We start from the raw sequence: 23,131 nt of genomic DNA, 5'->3' as shown, positions 1-23,131 counted from the left end.
TTCTCCCTGTCCCTCTGGCCCTCCCCTCAGCTTGTGCTGTCCTGCTCTCCCTCGCACACATTCTTTCAAATAAATAAAATCTTTAAAAAAATTTTTTAATATAAAATACAAAAACAAGTCACCCACCTACCCCTCTCCTTAAACCCCTGCCTTCCAAATAAAAGAGTGAAGGAAAAAACAGAATCTTATTTGTTCAGCACTCACAGGAGTGGGAAAATAAGAGAAGCATCCCCTCCCTACCAAGGAGAGGCAGAAGAATTTCAAAAAGGAAGTAATACTCTCAATCATGAAACAGATTTCAAGCAAGGTAAAGATGGAAAGAATTCATCGAATGGGAAGAGTGATGAAAAAGGAGTATAGATAGTTTTTTTCAAGAAATTTGTCTGTGAAAGAATGAAGGTAGATGGGACATAGAGTCAAGAGAAGTTGGTTTTTTTGTTTTTTTTTTTTAATTGGTAGACTTAATTTTTTGGAAAGAGTCAGAGGAGAGATTGAAGTAGAGGTGATGAGAGCAAAGGACAAAGAAATCTAGAACACAAAGGACTCTTTGGTGAGGAGGTGAGATGCCTCCCTTACTCAGGTGTAGGTTGGAAAGGAAGCAAGGCTGCTTTGTCTGCAGGTAAGTGGGTATTTTACAATGCAGAATCTTTACCATTGGCATCAGTACCCTCTGTGCAGTAGGAAGCAGATCATCCACAGAGTGTGAGAATAGAGGAATGGAAGCTTTAGATGAGTTGTGGAGGTGAAAAATCTGCAATGAGAATGAGGGAGGAAGTTGCCTAGGACACATAGCAAACTTGCTGGGCAACAGGAAGTTCCAAGATAATTCAAGTGAGGGGGGAAAACCATGAATTGGTAGGAATACCAATCCACATGCTCATGGGACTTTTCCGGCAATGTCTGGTATCCTGGATGTCAGATGGATACAGGGCTGGAGTTTGCTGAATGTTAAAGGGGGAAGGGAGTTGAGAATTAGGCAAGAAAAACCCACTGAAAACAAGCACTATGCAGTCTGGAGAGAGAAATACAGGAGGATAAGAAGGGACAGGGAGATGGATGGGAAAGTGGAGGACTTAAGAATTTGTGAAGTATAAATGAGATGAGAGTGAGGGCAGGGAAGATCCTGAGAAAGAGTCATGTCTGTGCTGGTATATTTGAGTTAGATATTATTTTAGGTGGTGGTAAGATCCAGGGAAGATCCTCAAGAATGGGTGATTAAAGTGAAGAGGAGTGGTCTACCTCTATCCCCACTATATTCCAAGTTACTTGATACAATGCCTGGAACATAATAAGCGTTGGATATTTATTTGCTCAAAAAAAATGAATTCAAATGCTTTCTTTCCTGCTTCTCAGTAGTTATACCAATTTCCCTCTTCTCCATATATTTCACTGGTTAATTTCAATTACAGTAAATGCTCTAAAAGAAAAGTACTGCCTGCTATAAGATTGTGTAACATGAGGTCCTGATCTGGTCTGGGGGTGTAGAGGTCAAGAAATTTCCCTAGGGAAATGGCATTTAGGAGTAAGCCAGGGCATGAGATGTAGGGAGAACTTTACCAGCGAAAGTGAAAAGATTTGTATCTTCAGGTGGGAAGAAGCTGAAAATATCACTACTGAAGAGTTACAAAGGATATTAGAAGGATAGGCTGATGGTGTAGGTTAGGACCACATTACATGATATTCTATATATCAAATCAAGAAGTAGATTTTGATCCATTAGACTTGAGAAGACACAAGTTGACTTATACAATAATTGTTGTTAGCTTATAAGCATTAATTGGAATTATTATATGGATATGTGATTCTACACAGTTGAAATTTGAAAGCTAAAAAATCACATTTGCCTAAAATGTCTCCTCCAGCAGCCTGCTACTTCCCTTCTGTAAAGCCTTATTCCTTTGGATTAAACAAAGCAAATGCAATAGCCTTCAGAAAAATCACAATTTAAATGCACTTTGTTTACATGGAGAAAAAGTCTCTAGGCCTTCCTCTCTGCTATTCTAATTTTCCCCATTAGTTTCATGATGGGGTTAATAAGGTATCTCCATAGGGCAAAGATAAGCATCAATTAGTGGAATGTGAAGAAGTCAAGGAATAGCATAGAGACCTTGATGATAGGGATAAGACGTTCAGGTAGGTAAGCATTGTAATGGAGATTTTGAATGCAGCCAAGCTCCCAAAGGATACTCGTTTCATAATTTGTCCAGTATAAATCTATGTAAAGCTCTAAATTAGCCAAGATAGAAATTACCAGGGGATGGATGTTGGCCCCAAGATCAATCTTGGAAGAATTGTAGAGGAAAATCATCATGAAACTAGGAAATGATGGGGGTGGGGGGACAGGAAAAATGTCCAGGAACAGGGAAGCATGGGGTGTGTGTGTGTGCGCACACACATATCTGTGTGTATAACTGAAACCTGGGGCAGGACACTTTTAATGGAGCATAGTTGGAAGAAAGGCAGGCAGGGGCTAGCCTTCCCTACCAACCCTCCCCTTCCTCCAACCCTACCCCTTCCTGTCCTAAGAGGAAATTACCCTTAAAAGGAAAAAGACCCCATCTTGTTATTCTACACCACCCTGAAAGGAGCGCTCCACCCTTTGCCACATAAACAACTACCTGATAGGTAGATGAGCACGTGTACAAAAACCTGATTGGGTGACAGGATACGGAGGGTTAATCAGATTAAAACAGCCCTACAACAATCTCATAAAAACCCCTAGACTTAGAAACTCCCAGGGCAACCCTCTGGAGTGCACTCTGGCTTGGGGAGCTTTGTACTGTCACCCAATTAACTTTGCTTTGCTGCCTACCACTCTTTGCCTGGTCTCTCTCTTCATTCTTTGAAGTGGTGTGACCAAGAACCACAGGCACTGAAGGAAAAGAAATGCTGCAAGGCTTTGTGGAATTAGCAATGGAGGCTCAGACTACTGGTTTCAATGGCCTCATAACCAGAAGCCAGAGTGTGAAAAGCTGGTGGGGATGACTGCCCTTGAGCATTTATGGAACAAGCCACCACAACTCCCTCTAGCCCTGAGGGCTGGTGAATTATAATCGAAGTACTCTTAAGACTGCTTCTCTTAAGACTGCTTCTCCTTCAGGGGTGGAGGGTGGAGTGGGTCTGAAAATAGGGCCCTGACTTCAAGAGTTGCTTAATGACATGATACCCAGCCAGAGCAATTAATGATGGTACTCTGGTGCTCTCACCCTAGGGTTATCCCTTCTCCCCTCCTTAAACTCACTGGAGGTTGACATAGACTGGGATTTACCCTTTGGTCTTTTCCCACACCAAATGCTCAGAATAGCTGATACCATCAGAGAAATATATGCTCACAGGCCAAAGTAATGACACATTAGGAGCACAACTACTTCAAAAGAAAACAACAGCCTGAATCAAAGATGACACTAGAAGCAAATATATTAAATCCAAGGTTTAACAAATATAAAATAGCCATAATAATAGTTGGTAAGAAAAGCATTGAAGTCAAGAGGAATTACCAGGCATGAAAAATATGTAAGAGCAAAAATCATGTAACAGTTGAGGTAGAATGGACATGGTTGAAAAACAAATGAGCAAGCTGGAAGATCAGATTAAGGAGCTCTTCCAGAAGGAAGCAGGGAAGAAGAAAAAGAATACATAAAACAAAAGTTAAAGAGTGAATTTCAGATAAAGACTGAATTGCAATGAAAACTTCAATTTATAGATAAGTAGAGTGTCAAGACATTGTCGGGTGCAGGGGTGCAAGAGCACTGGGCTCTGGGGGTACCAAAAAGACCAAATTTGGTCATTCTCCACTGACAAAACCCAATGGTGGTAAAACAAGAAAAGAATTTATTTCAGTGAGGACAACACTGGGAAGACAGTGGACTAGTGTCACAAAGAATGAAAGTGCTGAAAATACTTCTAAGTTTACATAAGGAAAATGTGGGACAAAGGTTGTTGGGTATATGCAGGTGGGGAGCAAGAATCAGGTGGATCATTGTCTTGGGGTCAGTCATGGATGGGGTCTTGCTGGCTCAGGGCAGTCCTTACTGCTTGAGGAGCAGTTTCAGTTTCTATGGGGTATGCTCTGCCTGTAGCGTCTTTTGCCTAAATTAAGAGATAAGTGGGAAATAATTTACTGAATCGGAAAGTTTGAGGTCAAAATGGAGGTAGCTGAAGTCTTCTTTTAAGAAGAGAAAAATAAAAGTGGAGAAGAAATATTTGAAGTAATGAGAACAAATTTCCCAGAATTCAAGTTGTAGAACCTCATATGCAGCACCAAACAAGAGTGATAAGGAGAAACCTTTAGTAAAATTATAGTAAAATAAAAAATCTTACAAGCAAAGATAAAATTCTAAGAGTTTCTAGAGAGAGAAAACAGGTCAGTTCTAATGGAAAAGGATCTTAGACATTATGTGAACAACAAAGACGATGGTAATATTTTTATTTTTTAATTTTATTTTAAAGATTTTATTTATTTATTTGAGAGACAGCACCGGTGGCAAGGAGGGCCAGGGGGAGAGGTAGAAGAAGATTCCCAGCTGAGCAGGGAGCCCTACCCAGGGCTCAATCTGGGATTATGACTCTGGGATCATGACTTGAGCCGAAGGCAGACTCTTAACTGACTGAGCCATCCTGACAGTGACTGAGCACTCTGACAATGATAATATTTTTAAAGTATTGAAAAGATAAAAGAGCTTTGAGCCTAAATTTATATCCAGTCAAATAATCATTTGTTTTGGCATAATAAAAATATTTTCAGGCATATAAAGCCTCAAAAGGTTAAACAAGGACCCATACTGAAAACACTATCAGAAAAGAGACTCAGAAGGAAGCAAATTTAAGAGATGTAGCTAGAGGTGTAGGAAGTAAAGATAATCAAATACTTGAATAAAATTTGGTGTTTCTTTCAAAAATTAGCAAAGACCAAGGAAAATAAAATGAGAAAATTTGTTTGTAATAACCTAGACTTAAATTCTACACATCTTTATATCAAGAGGTGCTATCTTTAAGTTAAAAATTTTAAATATAAAATAAATAAAATGATAAATTTATAGAAAGTAGAAAGGTGGAGAAAGGAGATGAGAAAAATAGCCAAAATCAATGAAATAGAAAACAAAAATATAATACAGAAGATCAACAGAATCAAAAGTTGGTTTTTTGAAGAAACTAATAAAATAAGACAATCCTGTGGCAAGGATGATCAAGGAAAAAAAGAAAAGTAATTAAAAAACTAGTATTCTCCTTCTATCTTTTAGTCACAACTTTAAAATTTCAAGAATCTGAAGTATAAATGAAACTGAGGGTAAAAGTCTCCATTTTGTTGTTCATAATATCTCCACACTACATAAACACATTTGAAGTAGATGGACAGATTCATAGAAAAATGTAATCTACTGATAGAATTAAGAAGAAATAGACGTCCTGAGTAGTGCTACACTATCTGTTAAAGACATTAAAGCAATATAAAAATCATCTGAGACCAGTGGTTTTGTGGGCAAGTTCTACTAAACTTTTACAAAACATACCAAACTTATTACAAAGTGTAATAGAGAATAGAAAAAGAGGGGTATTGCCTAACTCACTTATGAGGCCATGTAATCTTTTTAAAAATTTAAATTCAATTAGCCAACATATGGCACATCACTAGTTTCAGATGTAGAGTTCATTAATTCATCGGTTGCATGTAACACCCAGTGCTTATCTCATCACATGAGGCCATGTAATCTTGATCCCTAATCCCCAGGTAAGACAAGGATAGTCTGAGAAAGAAAAATTACAGATTATTTCTTTGGGATCTTAGTGTAGAAATCCTAAATAAAATATTTGCAAAGTCAGTCTTAACAGAATATACAAAGTAAGATACGCCATGTAGAGTTTTCTGAAGTATGCAAATAGATTTACAGAAAATCTGTAAGTGTAATTCATAACATTAACAGCTTTGAGGGCAAAAATAACACAATCATTTAAAAAGATATATAGAGAGGCACCTGGGTGTCTCGGTTGTGTCTACCTTTGGCTCAGATCATGATCTCAGGGTCCTGAGATCAAGCTCCGCATCAGGTTCTATGCTCAGTGGGGAGTCTGCTTCTTCCCCTCTCTCTGTCCCTCCCTCTTCTCATGCTCTCTCTCAAATGAATAAAATCTTAAAAAAAAAGATACGGATAAATATTTCATAGAAATTTAGTATGACGGGCACTGAGGTGGGCACTTGACGGGATGAGCACTGGGTGTTATTCTATATGTTGGCAAATTGAACAGCAATAAAAAATAAATTAAAAAAATAACTGAAGGAGTATATCCTCCCTAAAGCAGGAAATAAAATGTCACCATGCAACTTTTTTTTAAAAGAAATTTAGTATAAATTCATGATAAAAATTCTTACCAAGTCAAGAATTTGCTTAACCTGATGAAAGAGAATTACACCATGGCAAACATACTTAATGGTGAACAACAGTAGCATTCAATTTAAAATCAGGAATGAGACAAGGGTGCCCTGTATCATCACTTCTGTTTGACTTTGTATCAACAGTTTTTGTTGGTATGGTAAGGCAAGAAAAAGAAGGAGGAGGAATAATAATTGGAAGGAGGAAATAGAACAGTCATTATTTGCTGGTGGCGTGATTGCTTCAGAGAAAATCAAAGACTCTTGGGGCAAGTAGAAATAACAGGAGAATTTAGCAAAGTTAGCTAATTCCTGCGTGCCAAAATAATCAAAAATTTAACAAAAGACACCACCTATGACACATTTTTAAATGTCAGATAAAAGTATTAAAAAGATGTGCAGGATTTCTATGAAGAAAATGTAAAACTATTGAGATTTACTAGACAAAGAAGTTCTAAATAAATGAAGTGAAATTCTAGGGTATTTCTTATTTCTTTAAGGGAAAAAACTTTAGGATTGTAAATATTTCAATTCTCATATTGTTTTATAGGCTTACTACAATCCCAGCAAAAATTTCAATAGGATTTTAATGGAACTTGATCTCTTATTCTAAAATTTATATGGAAGAGTCAAGACCCAAGAAGTCCAAACATTTCTAAAGAACAAGAATAGGGAGGAAAGATTTTCTTTACTAGGTAACAGGATTTACTTTGAAGCTACAGTATAAACATAGTATGGTATTTGTTCAAAAGTAGAAAAATAAACCTTTGGGCAGATGAAAAACCCAGAGCCATACATTTATGGAACTTTAATATATGATAGATGTATTGTGGCAGATCAATAGGGAATAGAAGGACTATCTTATAAATGGATTTGTAAAAAATGGTTATCTATATAAAACAGATACTGATCCCTACTTCATACCATTTGTGAAAAAAGAACTCTAGATAAATTAAGGACTTGAATATTAAAAGTAAAATTTTACAAATTCTATTAGAAGATATAGGTAAATATCTTTCTGGCTTTGGAGTGAGAAGCATTTATTAAAGATATATTTAAAAAGCCTTTAACTCTAGAAGATCAATACATCTGGCTATATTAAAATTAAGATTTGAACATCAAAAAGAATCTTACAGAAAGAGAAGGTACCAATAGGAAGAAAGCTTTTACAACCTAATAGGCCAACAAAAGATTAATAGGAAGAATAAAGATTTCTTAAAATTAATAAGGAAAAGACTAGCCAATAGAATATGGGCAAGAAATACAGACATTTCAGAGTAAAAACACATATGACCAATAAAATCATTATTAGATGGTCAACTTCACTGATTGGGAAAGACAAATTAAAATCAAAATGTGATACCAATTTAGACCCATTCAGTGGGCAAAATTAAGGAGTATGACAGTGCCAATTATTACAGCAAATATGAATTGACAGGGTATCTTATATAAACTCTTGAAAGTGTAATGAGTATGACCACTTTGGGAAGTCTGTTATTATCTAAACATTGAATGTTTCTATATGCTGTAACTCAGCGATTCTTCTTCTAAGTATACACATAAGAGAAGCTCCATGTACCATAGGTGATGTTAACAAAAACATTCCCAGGAGCACTGGAAACATTTAGTGAGATAAATACTTGAAACAACCCAAATATTTATTGATAGGAAATGGATAAATAAACGTGGCAACTTCACACAATGTCATATTATGTAACCAAACAAACAGCTATAAACAAAAACATGAATAGTCTGAGCAATACAGTTTTTTAAAAAAGGAAGTTTCCAAAGATCTTAGAGTTTAATTCCCTTTTAATCATGTTAAAACAAAAGAAAATGGAATGATCTTTAGAAATACAAATGTGTGATAGAGCTGTAATTTAAAAAATAAGTTATAATAATAACCACAAAATTCAAGGAAGGGGCAGTAGAAGAATAGATTGGGGAGAAACCCAGAGGTGGGTGTAAATGATTGTTAATGTTCTAATTCTTATATTGGGTGGCTGGTTTACATTTATATCATTAATAACAAACAAATACACAAAAAACTACATAGCACATCTAAACAAAAGAGGGCCATGCTGAGGCCAATAATCAGAGTGTCATGAATCAAAGATAATTCAATTCTCTGCACTTGAATGGAAAGGAAAATATGATACCAACTCCTCTATGTTTTGATTTATTATTAGGTTGTAATTAACCCACACACCAATTCTAGTTTTGGTTTCTACTACAATCTTCCTTTTACAAATGGAACAGATCTTTTTTTTAAATTTTTATTTATTTATGATAGTTACACACACACACACACAGAGAGAGAGAGAGAGAGAGAGAGAGAGAGAGGCAGAAACATAGGCAGAGGGAGAAGCAGGCTCCATGCACCGGGAGCCCGATGTGGGATTCGATCCCGGGTCTCTAGGATCGCGCCCTGGGCCAAAGGCAGGCGCCAAACCGCTGCGCCACCCAGGGATCCCCAAATGGAACAAATCTTAGCGAGTTAACACAATCTGCTCGAGGCCACCAAGTGAGCAAGTGGTGGATTCAGATTTTGAAGAGTCATCTGTTTGACTCTAGGGCCTCGTCCCCAACCGCTGATGGTATTAGGCTCCCCACCAAAACCTGTTTACTCACTACGATATCAACCAAGAGCAGTTGTTCTGCTTGAAGAGAACAATCTCTAGATATGTGAGGGTAAAAGGTCACCTAACGAGTACTTTGCCACATCAAGTTGAAGATTTTGCACATCGGTGTCATGATGGAAAAACAGTGTTAAAATGAAGTCACATACCATGTCATTAAGTAAAACGAATTGCAATGCAGAAGAGCTCAAGTAAGAAATGCACTGTTGGATTCATTCCTCTGGTATCTATAACATTACTTCTTCATATGCCATGCAAGAATGCAAAGATAAGAAGTGTTTACAAAATGTTTTTAGTGGCTGTAAGTTTGCTTTATGTCTAATTTATGCTGCTTTGTGACCTCATTCTTCTGGTTTATTTCCTTCAAGTATACCAAATGTGATGCTCATGCCCCCTCTACTGGTCAGTCACATTTTGTTGTAAGTATCTTCCTAAGTAGACCTCCATCCAAGACTATCAAAAGATTAGATAATTTTTCTACTTTCCTGAATTTTTTTTTCTTTTGAGGGCAGAGTTGACAGTGAGAAATATTATATTATATAAAAATATATATACACACATTATATACATTTAAAAATTTATATATATATATTATTTTATTTTATATTTATTTAAAGAGACAGAACGTCACCAAGAACCTGTTTGAGGGCAGGTGCCACGTAACTTGTATAGATACTTTTGGGGAAGAATATCGGAGGTGTGGGGATCAGCTTGAGAGGCAGGCTCTGCAGACTTTGCTTTACAGCTAAAAGAATCTATTAGTTTTGGGGATCCCTGGGTGGCGCAGCGGTTTGGTGCCTGCCTTTGGCCCAGGGCGCGATCCTGGAGACCCGGGATCGAATCCCACGTCGGGCTCCCGGTGCATGGAGCCTGCTTCTCCCTCTGCCTGTGTCTCTGCCTCTCTCTCTCACTGTGTGCCTATCATAAATAAATAAAACAAAAAAAAAATAAAAAAAAAAAGAATCTATTAGTTTTCTTCAACTCATCAAATTAAATCTATTAGTTCCTATAATAGATGTCTGTCCTTTTGGGTGTATCTCTACCCCATATCCCTTGAAGTTGGTGTTCTCTCCTCTTTCCTGTGTTTATAGGTCAAATTGATTTGTCAGAGTAAAATGAAGGCCTCTGAGGGCAGGAATCACATTTAATTTTCTGTCAGACGCAGCCTCCAACTCCTAAATAGTGCATACCACATGGTAAATAACAATTATGCTACTTAGCTACCCGGTCTCAAATTGGCACGTAACAGCAGAAAAAATCCCATTCAGTACCCCAAGGAAATCAAAATCAAAAGGATGAAAGAAGAGGCTGTCCACTCCTCAGAAGACTAAATACAGTGATTTTACTGTTGTGCCCATAATCACTGTTTAATCAGAAACATTTCAGGTATATTGTTCCCAAGATGCTGAAGTTCAGTAGTCAAGTTCAAAAAACATCTATTAAAAAAACTTCCTTTTTCTCTACCCCTGAACCTTCAAATCCTTAGACACTTAAGAGGGCAAAACAATATGGCTCTTTTATTCTTTTCAACTAATATACCATTTTATCACAAAATCCTGATACAAATATAGAAGCAACTCTGAGTATCAAGAAGCTGGACATGAGGCAGCAAGCTTTTGTGGGCAGGAAGCTAGGAGTCCTGGGTTCTGGTCTTGGCCCACCAACTGTAGCTAAGTAGTCACTGGAGAGTTACTTCCATTTACTTTGTGCCTCAGTTTCCTCACTTGTAAAGTAGTAATAATCCTAACTTCTCTATATGCTAACTTCACTGGGTAGGTAGGTTAGGTATGGGAAAGCACTTTGTCAATAATTTTTTTGTTTGTAGGTCCTCTTCTCACTCTGCATTCTCTCTGGAGCAGAGTAGAGAGGGACATGTCACATGCACTCTTTCTACTCCATCATGCATCCAGACACTGGGCATTTCTGACTGACCTCACTCACAAATTACTAAAGAGCATAGGACCCCTCTCCCACATGGGCATCCTGCATTGACATAGCATGGCCATAAGCATAGACACCCACTTGGCTAAGAACTACTGTTTGGGCAGACATTTGAATGATGGAAGTACTTAGTTAAGCGTAAAGACAAGTTAATCAAGTCTTAAAATCTTCCCTTTAAACAAGAATGAAGAAACTTTTCTGTATCCAATTACTGTCCTCTGATAGCACTGATAATACATTTGTTTTACTTCTTTCATGCTCACAAATTCAGGGTGGTTTTACAACTGTTGCACATGGGGGCTGAGCAATGTTTTGCAATGTTAAATAATTCATACCCCTCTTAAACTGTGTATATCAAGGTATAATTAAAACATTAATGAAGCATGATACCAATTCACTAATTTGTCACATTGGCAACTACAAGGACAATATATTTTAATGAGGAATGGTCTTCTTTTTATAAGCCATTTAATAACATTAAATTTTCAAAAATTAAATTTAAAAAGTTTAAACTGTTGACATTATCTTATTATCTGCTATTTTAGTATCTATATTCTTTCCTTTTAATTTCAATGGATGCTTTGTGAATACTTTAGAAGAGACATAAGTTGTTTGACAATATATGAAAAATCTACATTTTAAAGTTTTACATTTAGTTTTCATTTTTGATAAAAATATGGTAACATTTTATACAGTTTGAATATGTATTTATTTCATTGTTGGTAAAATAAAAATTGTATGAAAATCTTCATTTTCACTACTTAGTGATTTTGTTAAAATAACAGCAAATATAGTAGATACTCTATAAATATTAAAGATAAAATGCAAATTTAATAAAAATTTTTAAAAGATTTTATTTATTCATTCATGAGAGACACACACACACACAGAGAGAGACAGAGACAGAGAGAGACAGAGAGACAGGCAGAGGGAGAAGCAGGCTCCATGCAGGGAGCCCAATGTGGGACTTGATTCTGGGTGTCCAGGATCATACCCTGGGCTGAAGGCGGCGCTAAACCGCTGAGCCACCCAGGCTGCTCAAATTTAATAAATATTAAGCTATCTTGAAGAGTATGAATCCTACTCCAGAACAGAAAAATCTATTGTAGAAGTAGTTTTTCAAGTGGGGTTTCTTAAGGGGGGATAGGAGATGTGCCATGATGGGGCAGGGGGTGGGGAGTGAACTTCTCAAAGTCTTTGTTAAACATATTACATCTTCTGGAATACAAATTTTCTCCTTTAAACTTTAGTTATAAAAAACAGAGTACGTATGAGATTTAAACAAATATTTAAGATAAACAGGATTTTAGAGAAGTGTTTATTTCCTAAGGAGAATGTTGGACCACTTTCCCAGGGCTGTGCATTTACACATTTGGGTGCCTGTGTGTGTGTGTGTAGCTGGCACTCTTTTCTCTCAGGACTTCACTGGAAAAGTTTAAGAGGCACTAAGAGAAATAATAAACATCTGACTTAGACAAGTTTTTAATAGGCCCAGGGAGGGCTTGACAGAACCCTTTAAAAATCCTTCATTTGAAGAGGAGTGAAACATTATACCATGTGGCACTTGGTTATTTTTGTATGTGGCACTAATGAGACTCATTCATTAATTCTGTTCCTGAGCAGACTGGTTAATTGAACTCCAGTTTTACTGAAATGACCGAACCTTGACTGACCTAATGTGTCACTGCTTGGTCACTGGCAAAAGCGAAGGAGAGAATGTGGAAGGCACAGCACAAGCCAATAGTGCTTTGGAAAAACAACTCAACTAATGTCTTAGGTGGGTAAGCAGTGCTCTCTTCATGCAGATCTGCACTCTGAGTTATCAGTTCCACTGAGGCACTGTGAAATCCCAAGTGAGTGTCATCCTTCTGTTCCCCTCTGCTCTATTTTATCAGGTCTGCAACATGAGTGTGGTGATAGTAGGGAGGAGAGTCAGAAAACAAGAAACAATGTCAGGGGAAAGGTGGTTTGGTCCTAGTTCTGCCTTGAGCACAAGTAGTTATGAAATTTGGATCAAGTTCACTCAACTTGGGATGCCTGAGTGGCTCAGTGGTTGAGCGTCTGCCTTTGGCTCAGGGCGTGATCCTGGAATCCCACATCAGGCTCCCTGAATGGAGCCTGCTTCTCCTCCCTCTGCCTATATCTCTTCCTCTCTGTGTGTCTCTCGTGAATAAATAAAATCTTAAAAAGAAAAAAGTTCACTCAACTTTGCTAGGCCCCGTTTTCCTCATTTGCAAAGGAGAGCTTTAGTTACCATATAATCTCTAAAGTTCCCTCTAATTCTAATGTTCTGGATTATTTTTGAACATCTACCAGCGAAGTTCTCCTTCACTTTTGTAAAACTTCACCCCCCATCAAAGTGTAAATTTAATGAGATTCAAAAAAGGCTTAACCAGATAGCTTTTACAAACTCTGTTAGGATCAATGAGTTTCTAAGCTTCTCAAAATGTAACGGTTATACCCATAGTTTTGGATTTTGAATTGGAAGTATCAGGAGAAAAGAATGATGTCCATTAAAAAAGTATTTCCTAGCTTTGTACCCTGAAAAGGCCTAGAAACAGAGACCCAACTAGGAGCAGTGAGCACTCCTAGCACCCAGACTAAGGTCTCTATGTATGTTTTCTTTAAAAGTAATCAAGGATGCTGTGCATGCCAACCAGATCCCCTTTTCAGGAGAAAGGCCTTATTCCCCCCCAAGCTGAGGACATTGGCAGCTGTTAGCTCTTAGCTGAGTCACTATCTGGGCATTTCCCTAAAACATGATTTCTCAATCTCAGTGCTATTGATATTTTGGACTGGATAATTTGTTGTAAATGACAACCCTTACAATATGATTATCATCTAAGGAACAAACTGATTGTAATCTTGGCAGGTTCTCCTTTTTGCTCTAAAGGCTTGCTGTGTTCTTTGGACAACTCAATTGTTCTGAAGTATGGTCCCCTTGCAAAATAGTTAAAGTAAACATTCTTAAGGGTTTCGGGTCTCAGTTCTCCTTTCACAACTGATAACTGTTGAAGCTAGATGAAAGGTACTTTAGGTTTTTTTTAATGCATCTGCTTTTGTATATACTCCCAAATTTGCTTAAGAAAATATGATGCATTGGGGGTACAGTGTCAAAGCTACTGTTAGTGCTTTTATGCAACAACACAGAGTTTAATCCAATTTTAACTAGTTACCATACTTGAAGGCCTCTGAGGCTGTGTTCAATTTTAAAGCATATGCTACTGAAGATGATAAACCATCACAAAGATGGTACTGGAGTTGACTACATAGAACCAAGGAAAGTTATCTTTTATGGTTGTAATGCTTGGTTTTCTGGCCTCACTAGTGATGGTAGGTTCCTTAATGTCAAACGACAATGAAGGGAGCCAGAATTTACACATTATTTGCTATATTCAGTGTGCATGTAAAACATATATATGGCCTTTGACTTATGATGGCTCAGCTTACAATTTTTCCACTTTATGATGTTGTGAAAATGAGCAAAAGTGATACAAGTTCAGTAGAAAGTGTATTTCAGATTTTGAATTGTGATTTTTTTTCCCAGGCTAGCCTCATGTCATACAATCCTCTTTTGTAATGTTGTGTAGTTCCCAGTCAGCCATACAATCATAAGGGTAAACAATTGATGCACTAACAACCATTCTGCACCCAATAACCATTCTCTTTGTCACTTTCAGTATTCAATTACATGAGACAGTCAATATCTTATTATATAAGTCTGGCTTTGTGTTAAGATGATTTTGCTCAACTGTAGGCTGATGTGCATGTTCTGAGCACATCTAAGATAGGCTAGGCTAAGGTAGGATGTTCAGTAGATGAGGTGTATTAAATTCATTTTCCACTTAAAATATTTCCCATTTATGATAAACTTATCGGGATGTAATCCCATCGTAAGTCAAGGAAGATCTGTTGATCCAAAAGCTATGGCAACTGAAAACTATTTGTTTTAATCAGTGTTTGGGAAACAAAAGCTGGTATTTAGCTTCAGGGTTGGCTTCTTCAGCACTGGTATTGGCAGATCCAATTCACAATAAAGTCCTACAACACTTGTGTTGTTTTTAAAAATCCCATATGGACTTACTTTGTAAAACCTCTTGGCACATTAGCACATTTTTGTTTCCTGGAGGTTCCTTTGGATTTGTTTGGCTTTGGTATCATGATTATTTATTATATTTTTCCTTGCAATACAGAAAGAAAGAATACACTTGTTACATTTTGTCATTAATGCATTTAACAAGTATTTATTGATCTGTGTCCAAGCCGTTGTTCTTGGCACTCTGGAAAGATGTAAAAATGAATCTGATAAATATTGTGATCTCAAAATACTTTCAGCCCAATAATGAAGACAAGTGATGGGCCAGGCATTGAACTAGGTGCTAATAAATACAGAAATTAGAGAAGGCTTTGTGGAGAGAATAATCTGGAAAGTATAGTCATAAAGGACAAATTTGAGTTAGCCAGAAAAAGTGGAGTGGGGTAGAAGGTGTCCTTTAAGGAGATGGAACACTGAATACAGAGAAGTGTTGGGGTGACTTGATGTAATGAGCACTGGGTATTATATATAACCGATGAATCACTAAATTCTACCCTTACACTAATAAATTAAAAAAAAAAGTGTTGGGATAGACCAAAAAATAAAAAACACAAGAAAACAACGATGTCCTTTATTTGCAGATCTAGAAACCTGATCCTTTAGGTCTCAGAGTGGACTGGAATCAGTCTGGAGATAGAGCCACAGGAATGAAATCATGGTGGTTTTATATGTAAACCAGACTAGTATCTTGATAATCTTAAGGAAATATATCATGCAGACCAGAATGCTCATAACCTGAATATTTCTCTTTCTCCAATAGATCTATGTGAGAAGCTTATTTATGATTATTAAGATTGTTTTGTAATCCTGGCATCAGAATTGGGGATTAGTCTGTTACATGCATCTCTGGTTCTAGTCTATACTAATATATGCATCTCTGCAAAATGGAATAGACTGATGAATTTTTTTTTTTTAAGAGACAGAGAGCGAGCTCATATGGATGTCAGAGGTGGGTACAGGTTAAAGGGGAGAGGGAAAGAGAGAATCTTAATCAGGCTCCATGCCTAGTGCAGAGCCCGATGCCGGGCTTGATTTCACAACCTGAGATCATGACCTGAGCTGAAATCAAGAGTCTGGCTTTTAACTAATTGAGCTACCCAAGCACCCATAGATTGATGAAATTTGAGGGCCTTGTCTCTCTAAGTAGTACTAGATGTTACAAATTGATCACCATAGTTTTTTTTTCTTTTGTTTTTAAAGATTTTATTTTTAAGCAATCTCTACACCCAGCCCCTGAACTCACAACCCCAAGATCAAGAGTTGCATGCTCTACTGATTGAGCCAGCCAGGTGCCCTGATCATCATATTTTTTCTGTGACCATCTCTTTTTTATCTGCACTGACCATCTAGGTTTTAATAGTCATTTCTTATTTTTACGTCCAGTCAATTGCCAAATCGTATTAATTTGGCTTCCTTAATGTCTCTTGAATTTATATACTTCTTTTGATCACCACTGTCTTCATAATCTCTTGTGTTTATTATTATTGACATAACCTTCTAAGTGGTCATATCCCCGCCCACCCCACCCCCACTCACCAGTTTTGTCCTCTTCTAGTTTCTTTTTCACACTCTGGCCATGATGAGCTTTCTGAAGTACACATCTGATCATGTGATGCCACTGTTAAAACCCTTGACTGTCTCACACAATCCTTTGTGATTATATCTGTAAGGATCTTGATGAGAAACAGAATTTACCTCAGATTGGTTAGTGGAGAAAACTTTAATGAGAGTGCTACTTGAGTAGGTGACTGGGTGATGGGCACTGAGGTGGGTACTTAATGGGATGAGCACTGGATGCTATACTATATGTTGGCAAATCGAACTCTAATAAAAAAATACAAAAAAAATGTGCTACTTGCAGATAAATAGATAGGGTTAAGAAAGCAAACATGGAATGGAAGCTACTAAGAGATAGCCACAGGGGGAAGCTGTTACTACCCTAGGGTTGATGGAGAAGGAATGAATTTGTTGGCTCACAATGAGTGCTGGAGGAAGGGCCAGAGGGCACAACCAGTTCTATAGATAAGACATCAAAGTGGGAAGGGAGTGGGGAAGAGATACCATGACCTTGCCTGGAGAGGATCCACTGGAGCTTCCCATTGTCCAAATTGTAAGGGAAATCAGGTGGCAAGGGAGTCAGGTGATGCAGTCTGTGGTGGTCAGTTGGGTGTGGCACAGAGCAGGGCATAATAGGATAGAATATGGAGTTGAGCAGGGGTTAGGGTGAGATATGGCAAATGATGGATAATCAGCATGGGGATTCATAATATCTAGCTTGCTTAACAGTGTTATTAGGAGGACTAAAGGGGATGTTGGTGAAAGTACTTGTCACAGAGTGGGTGCTCAGTGAGTTCACAGCCTTTCTTTTTTATCATAATCCAGCCCCTGGAAGAGAGTAGATGCTAGCTAAATGTTTGGTAAGCCAGTTTTAATGTTTCTTTTCATGCCGTTTTATTATTTCCTGTAAAATGAAGTTTAGTGGTTTCTATACCTCTCTCCTTTATGACCCCAAAAGAATTCCCTTCCTCATCAGGACTAGAGACCTGTGATTCTTCTCTTTCCCATGCTTTTTATTTTCAAAAAATTTTAATGGAAACTTTCAAGCACACCGAAAAATAGAATACAATAAACATCCATAGGTCTCTCATTCACTCTAAGAAAGTAATCAACAGTTTGCTTATCTTGTTTTCATTCATCCTCTCTACCTTTTTTCTCCCTAGCACATTTTAAAACAAATCAGATCATTTTGGTATAAACCTCTTTACCCAATAAAGCCTTTTATGTTTTACTAAACCATTAGCCGTCTTCACTTCGGATAAAACAAAGGTAAATCTTTTTTTTTATTATTCATAGAGATGCAGAGAGAGAGAGAGAGAGAGAGAGAGAGAGAGAGAGAGGCAGAGACACAGGCAGAGGGAGAAGCAGGCTCCATGCAGAGAGCCTGATGTGGGACTCAATCCCGGGTCTCCAGGATCACGCCCTGGGCTGCAGGCAGTGCTAAACCCTTGCGCCACCGGGGCTGCCCCAAAGGTAAATTTTTAGTTTTATCTAATGTTCTATGTTCAAATTTTTCCAATTGTCTCAAGATGTCTTTTCTGATTAGTTTATCCATATCAGTAATGGAACAAGGTCCCCACATCTGTAATTTCTTTGAATTCTAATCCAACCTGAGACTGGTGTCTGCCCTGGAGGCAAGTTGTTGTGAGGACCTGATATGGGGCATTTTGGGGCCACCCTCATGAGTAATAGTCCCTCCTGTGTTTTCTTGACCATCCACACAAAAGAGGCAGCTCCAGATCCCCCAAATTGTTGTTAGCTTTCCAGCCTACCCCATGCAGTGTAGTCTTGAGGCTAGGGAAGAGGTGGTTTGAGAGGAGTTATCTGCCAAATAGAATAATGTGCTGTGCTGTCTAGTCCAACTCCATTTATTTAAGACTCTTGTTTATTGTAGTACAGGTAGGGCTGGGGATGAAATGATGAGGATGCTGTGGCATAGGTTTAGGTAAAGTTCCTCAGCTGTAATCCTACCTTCTGATCTTAGTCTCTTATAAAATCAGCTGTTAGGGCTATGTGGCCATCTTTAGTTACAATAAAGAATAGAAATTTAAAAAAAAGAAATTAAATGAGAATTAAAAAAAATAAAAATAAAATCAGCTGTTAGAGATTCTAGAAAAAAAACAACAACCAAAAAACAAATTACCACCAAGCTTCTTTGGCCCCTTTCCTTTTGTGGCTTCTTTAGGGTCAAAGGAAATGGCTGTAATTCATGCACTGAGATGAAGAAGGAAGTTACAGGTTATTAAATCCAACCTTCCAACCAGTAGGAGACTGCCTCTGATAAGAACTAACACCTTTACAAGAAAGTGGTCAAGTGACTGAAAACTACGTTGGGGCTCCAAATCCTATCCCCTCTAGGGAATTACACAGCCTGTGTGTGAGCCTCGAGGGAATGAAGACTTTATAATTCTCACAGTTAGCAGGTATCTTCCTGGGTTTCAATGAAATCCCTCTTCCTCTGTTGGGAGGTTTGCTCTGTTGCTTCCCAGAATATCACAATTTGGGGAGTGGGAGATGTAAATATATGATGGCTGGAAAATGCACTTTAATTTATAGTAGAAACAGTCTCTTTGCCTCAGTACAATTAGACTAAAAGTGTACCAGGCTCCTAAACACAAATAGTGCAGCAGGGGATACCATACACAGCACTACTTCAAGTTTTGAAAAAGTAGCCAGTTTGTCTCATCCATAGAAACAAAGAGAAAGTCAAGCAAAATGGGGAGATAGAGGAATTGTGCTCCAAAAGAAATAATAAGAAAAAAATCTCAGAAAAAGAAGTAGAACAGAGATAAGCAATATGCCTGATAAAAAATTTCAAGTAATGATCCTAAAGATACTCACTGGGTTGGAGAAAAGAGTGGAAGAACTCAATGAAAGCTTTAATAAAGAAATAGAAAATGTTAAAAATTGAATACAGTAACCAAACTAAAAACACACTAGAAGAGATCAACAGTAGACAAGTAGATACAGAAGAACTTAGTCATCTGGAAAAGAGGGTAATGGAAAGCACACAGCTGAACAGAAAGAAAAAAAAAGAATTAAAAAAATAAGGATAGATTAAGAGATCTCTTGGACAACATCAAGCAAACATTTGCATTATAGAAGTCCCAGAAGAAGAGAGAAAGGTATAGAAAACTCATCTAAAGGAAATATAAACTGAAAACTTGTCTAACCTAGGAAGGGAAATAGACATCCAAATCTAAGAAGCACAGAGTTCCTACCAAGATAAGCCCAAGGAGGTCCATATGATGGAACATAATAATAAAAATGTCAAAAGTTAAAGATAAAGAAGTCTTAAAAGCAGCAAGAGAGAAAGAAAGTTACCACAGGAGAAAACCTATAGGCTATCAGCTGACTTTTGGGAGGGAGTGGCATGATATAGTCAAAATGCAGAAAGGAAAAAAAAAACCTATAACCAAGAACACTCTACTTAGCAAGGTTATCATTCAGATTTTTTAAAATAAAGTATTTAATTTCTAAAGATTTTATTACTTTGAGAGAGCAGGGGAAGGAGCAGAGGGAGAGGGGGGAGAGAGAATTTCAAGCAGTCTCCATGCTCAGTGGGGCTTGACCTCAAGACCCTGAGATCATGACCTGAGCCAAAACTCAAGAGTCAAATGCTTAAATGATGGAGCCATCCAAGCACCCCTATCATTGATATTTGAGAGATAATGAGTTTCCCAGACACACACACAAAGATAAAGGAGTTTATCACCACTAAATCAGCCTTACAAGAAATATTAAGGGGATTTCAGGTGGTAAAAGGCCATAATTAGACATAAGAAAACTATGAATAAAAAGATGTAAAATATGAAATCATATACATAAAATGTAGAGAAGGGAGTAAAAAGGGAAGAGAAGGGGAAAAAAGAATTTTTTGTTTATTTAGAATGTGTTTTAAAATAAATGACCAAATTAATATAGACTTCTATTTACTTACAATGTTATATATGAGCCTCATTTTAACCACAAACCCAAAACTTAGGATACACAAAAAATAAAGAAAGCACAAAGAAAGAGAACAAGAGAAGAAACAGAGAAAACCACAAAAACAACCAGAAAACAAAATTTTTAAATGGCAATAAGTACAGTATTATCAATAATTACTTTACATGTAAGTGGCCTAAATGCTCTGATCAAAAAGACACAGAGTGGCAGAATGGATAAAAAAGGCAGACCCATCTACATGCTACTTATGTGAGATGCACTTCAGACCTAAAAACATACAGACTGCAAGTGATCAGATGGTAAAACATTTACCATGTAGCAATACTTTTATGAGACAAAATAGACTTTAAAACAAAGACTGTCACAGGAGACAGAAGAACATTACATCATGATAAAGGGATAAATCCAAAACCAGGATATAATGATTATAAATACCTATAGATCTACCACTAGTGCACCTAAACACACAAAGCAAATGGGAACAGACATAAAAGGAGAAATCGACGGTAATACAATAGCAGCGGATTTTAACACTCCACTTACATCAATGGATAGGTCATCCAGACAATTAATAAGGAAATGATGCTTTTGAATGATACATTGTACCAGATGTACTTCACTGATATATAGAACATTCCATCCAAAAACAACAGAATACATATTCTTTGCAAGTGCAAATGGAACATTCTCCAGAATAGATCACATATTAGGCCATAAAACAAGTCTTAATAAATTTAAGGTTGTGATTCTACATCTTTTCCTACCAGTATGAAACTAGAAATTAATCACAGGAAAAATAAAACCTGGAAAGCACACAAACATGTGAAGACTAAACAACCAATGGGCCAATGATGTAATCAAAATACATGGGGACAAATGAAGATGAAAACACAATGGTCCACAATCTGGGACACAGAGAAAGCAGTTTTAAGAGTGAAGTATATAGCAATACAGGCATATCTCAAGAAACATTAAAAAAAAAACAAACAAATCCAATCTCATCTTATACCTAAAGGAACTAGGAAAAGAAGAACAAACAAAACCCAAGGTGAGTAGAGGAAAGGTAATTAAGATCAGAGCAGAAATAAGTGAAATAGACACTAAAAAAGACACTAAAAAAGACACAAAACACTAAGAGCTGGTTCTTGGAAAAGACAAACAGAACTGACACCCTTACCCAGACTCAAGAGGAAAAAAAAAAAAAAAGACCCAAATAAATAAAATTAAAAATGAAAGGGAAGTTACAGCTACTAGAAGTAATAAATGAGATGTTCACTAATGGGAGTTTTTTTAAGGATCAAGGACAAGGAAGAGCTAGATGCAGTGGTGACCCCTTAGCTATTATCTGCTGCTGGTTGATTGTCCAAGGGAACAGTTGGGCAGATCAAGCCACCAAGTTGGCCGCCCATATAAAGACGACAAAACCTGCTAACTAAGTATCAACCCCCATATTCCTGGAAGGATGGGAGGACCTCAGGAGAGCTAAGGATTGGAGATTTGGACACTGCGCTGCTCCTAAAGCCAACTGGAAATATAATGAATCCTTATCCCAGAACCTCTTATGGAAGAAATGATTCTCCATATTCACCACTGCATCTGTTATGGGTGAGATGCTGAGATTACATCAGAATCCACAGCTTCCCTACACTCTGTTAGTAAGGAGAACATTGAAGAGAATGCTGCTTAGACCAGTAAGCTTGATACAGCTGAAACTGCTTTTTAGGGGAGAATTTGTCTGAAGAAATTGATAAGGTCAACAAACTACTTGGTTACAACCAACCTCCCTTAAAGGCCCTAGATAAAACAGAACACAAGAACTCACACATCTTGATACTGTGTAGTGTTGAGTTCCAACCTGGAACTAAGGAATATATCTGAATGGGGGCAGGAATGTTCCATTCCTCTAGCCGTGATCTTCACTTGGAAATGATAACTAGAGGAGTCCTGAGGTTGAATTTTGGGAAGTATTTCTGAAATATTGGAAGGTTTTAAAATACATGCCCAAATAAGATTATAGATCATTACAAAACTCAGTTATCTACTTAGCCAAGGTGGCAATAAGATTCTAAAGGCAAATGTATACGGTTAGTTAACAAAATCTAGCTAGCTCTTTAAATAGGGAAGAGTCAACTTTAATAGAAACTTCATTTTTCTAGGCAGATTAAAGATACAGAAAATCCTTTGTTTACAACTTGGACCAATAATCTAAGAAAACTGTCACTTTAACAGGAAGAAAACTCAAACTCCAATCTTTTGTCAGTGTACTTCTGATATTAAAACTCATGCATTCCAACAAGATGAATTTAAAAGGTATATGCAGTCTCTTTCCCTCCCTGTCATCTCCCGTGTTGATATACGATGTTCTGACCAGAATCTCCCATCAGGAATGAAGGGCTCTCAGTTGTGGGAATGTGCCACCAGTCCTTCAACTCTCAGAGGCCATTAGGCATGGCCTTGACGGAAGACAGGTGCCTTGCTAAGGTCATGCCCTCTTCCCAGCTGGTCACATTCAGTGACTGTTATAAAAGTCCAGGCCTTTTGCCCTAATTTTGGATGGTTCTGAATACTAATCCTACTTTGGAA

This window comes from Nyctereutes procyonoides, unplaced genomic scaffold (genome assembly GCF_905146905.1).
Source record: "Nyctereutes procyonoides isolate TBG_1078 unplaced genomic scaffold, NYPRO_anot_genome, whole genome shotgun sequence".
Classification (NCBI taxonomy): domain Eukaryota; kingdom Metazoa; phylum Chordata; class Mammalia; order Carnivora; family Canidae; genus Nyctereutes; species Nyctereutes procyonoides.
The sequence above is the reverse complement of the archived record's forward strand: the minus strand, read 5'-3'. Positions refer to the sequence as shown.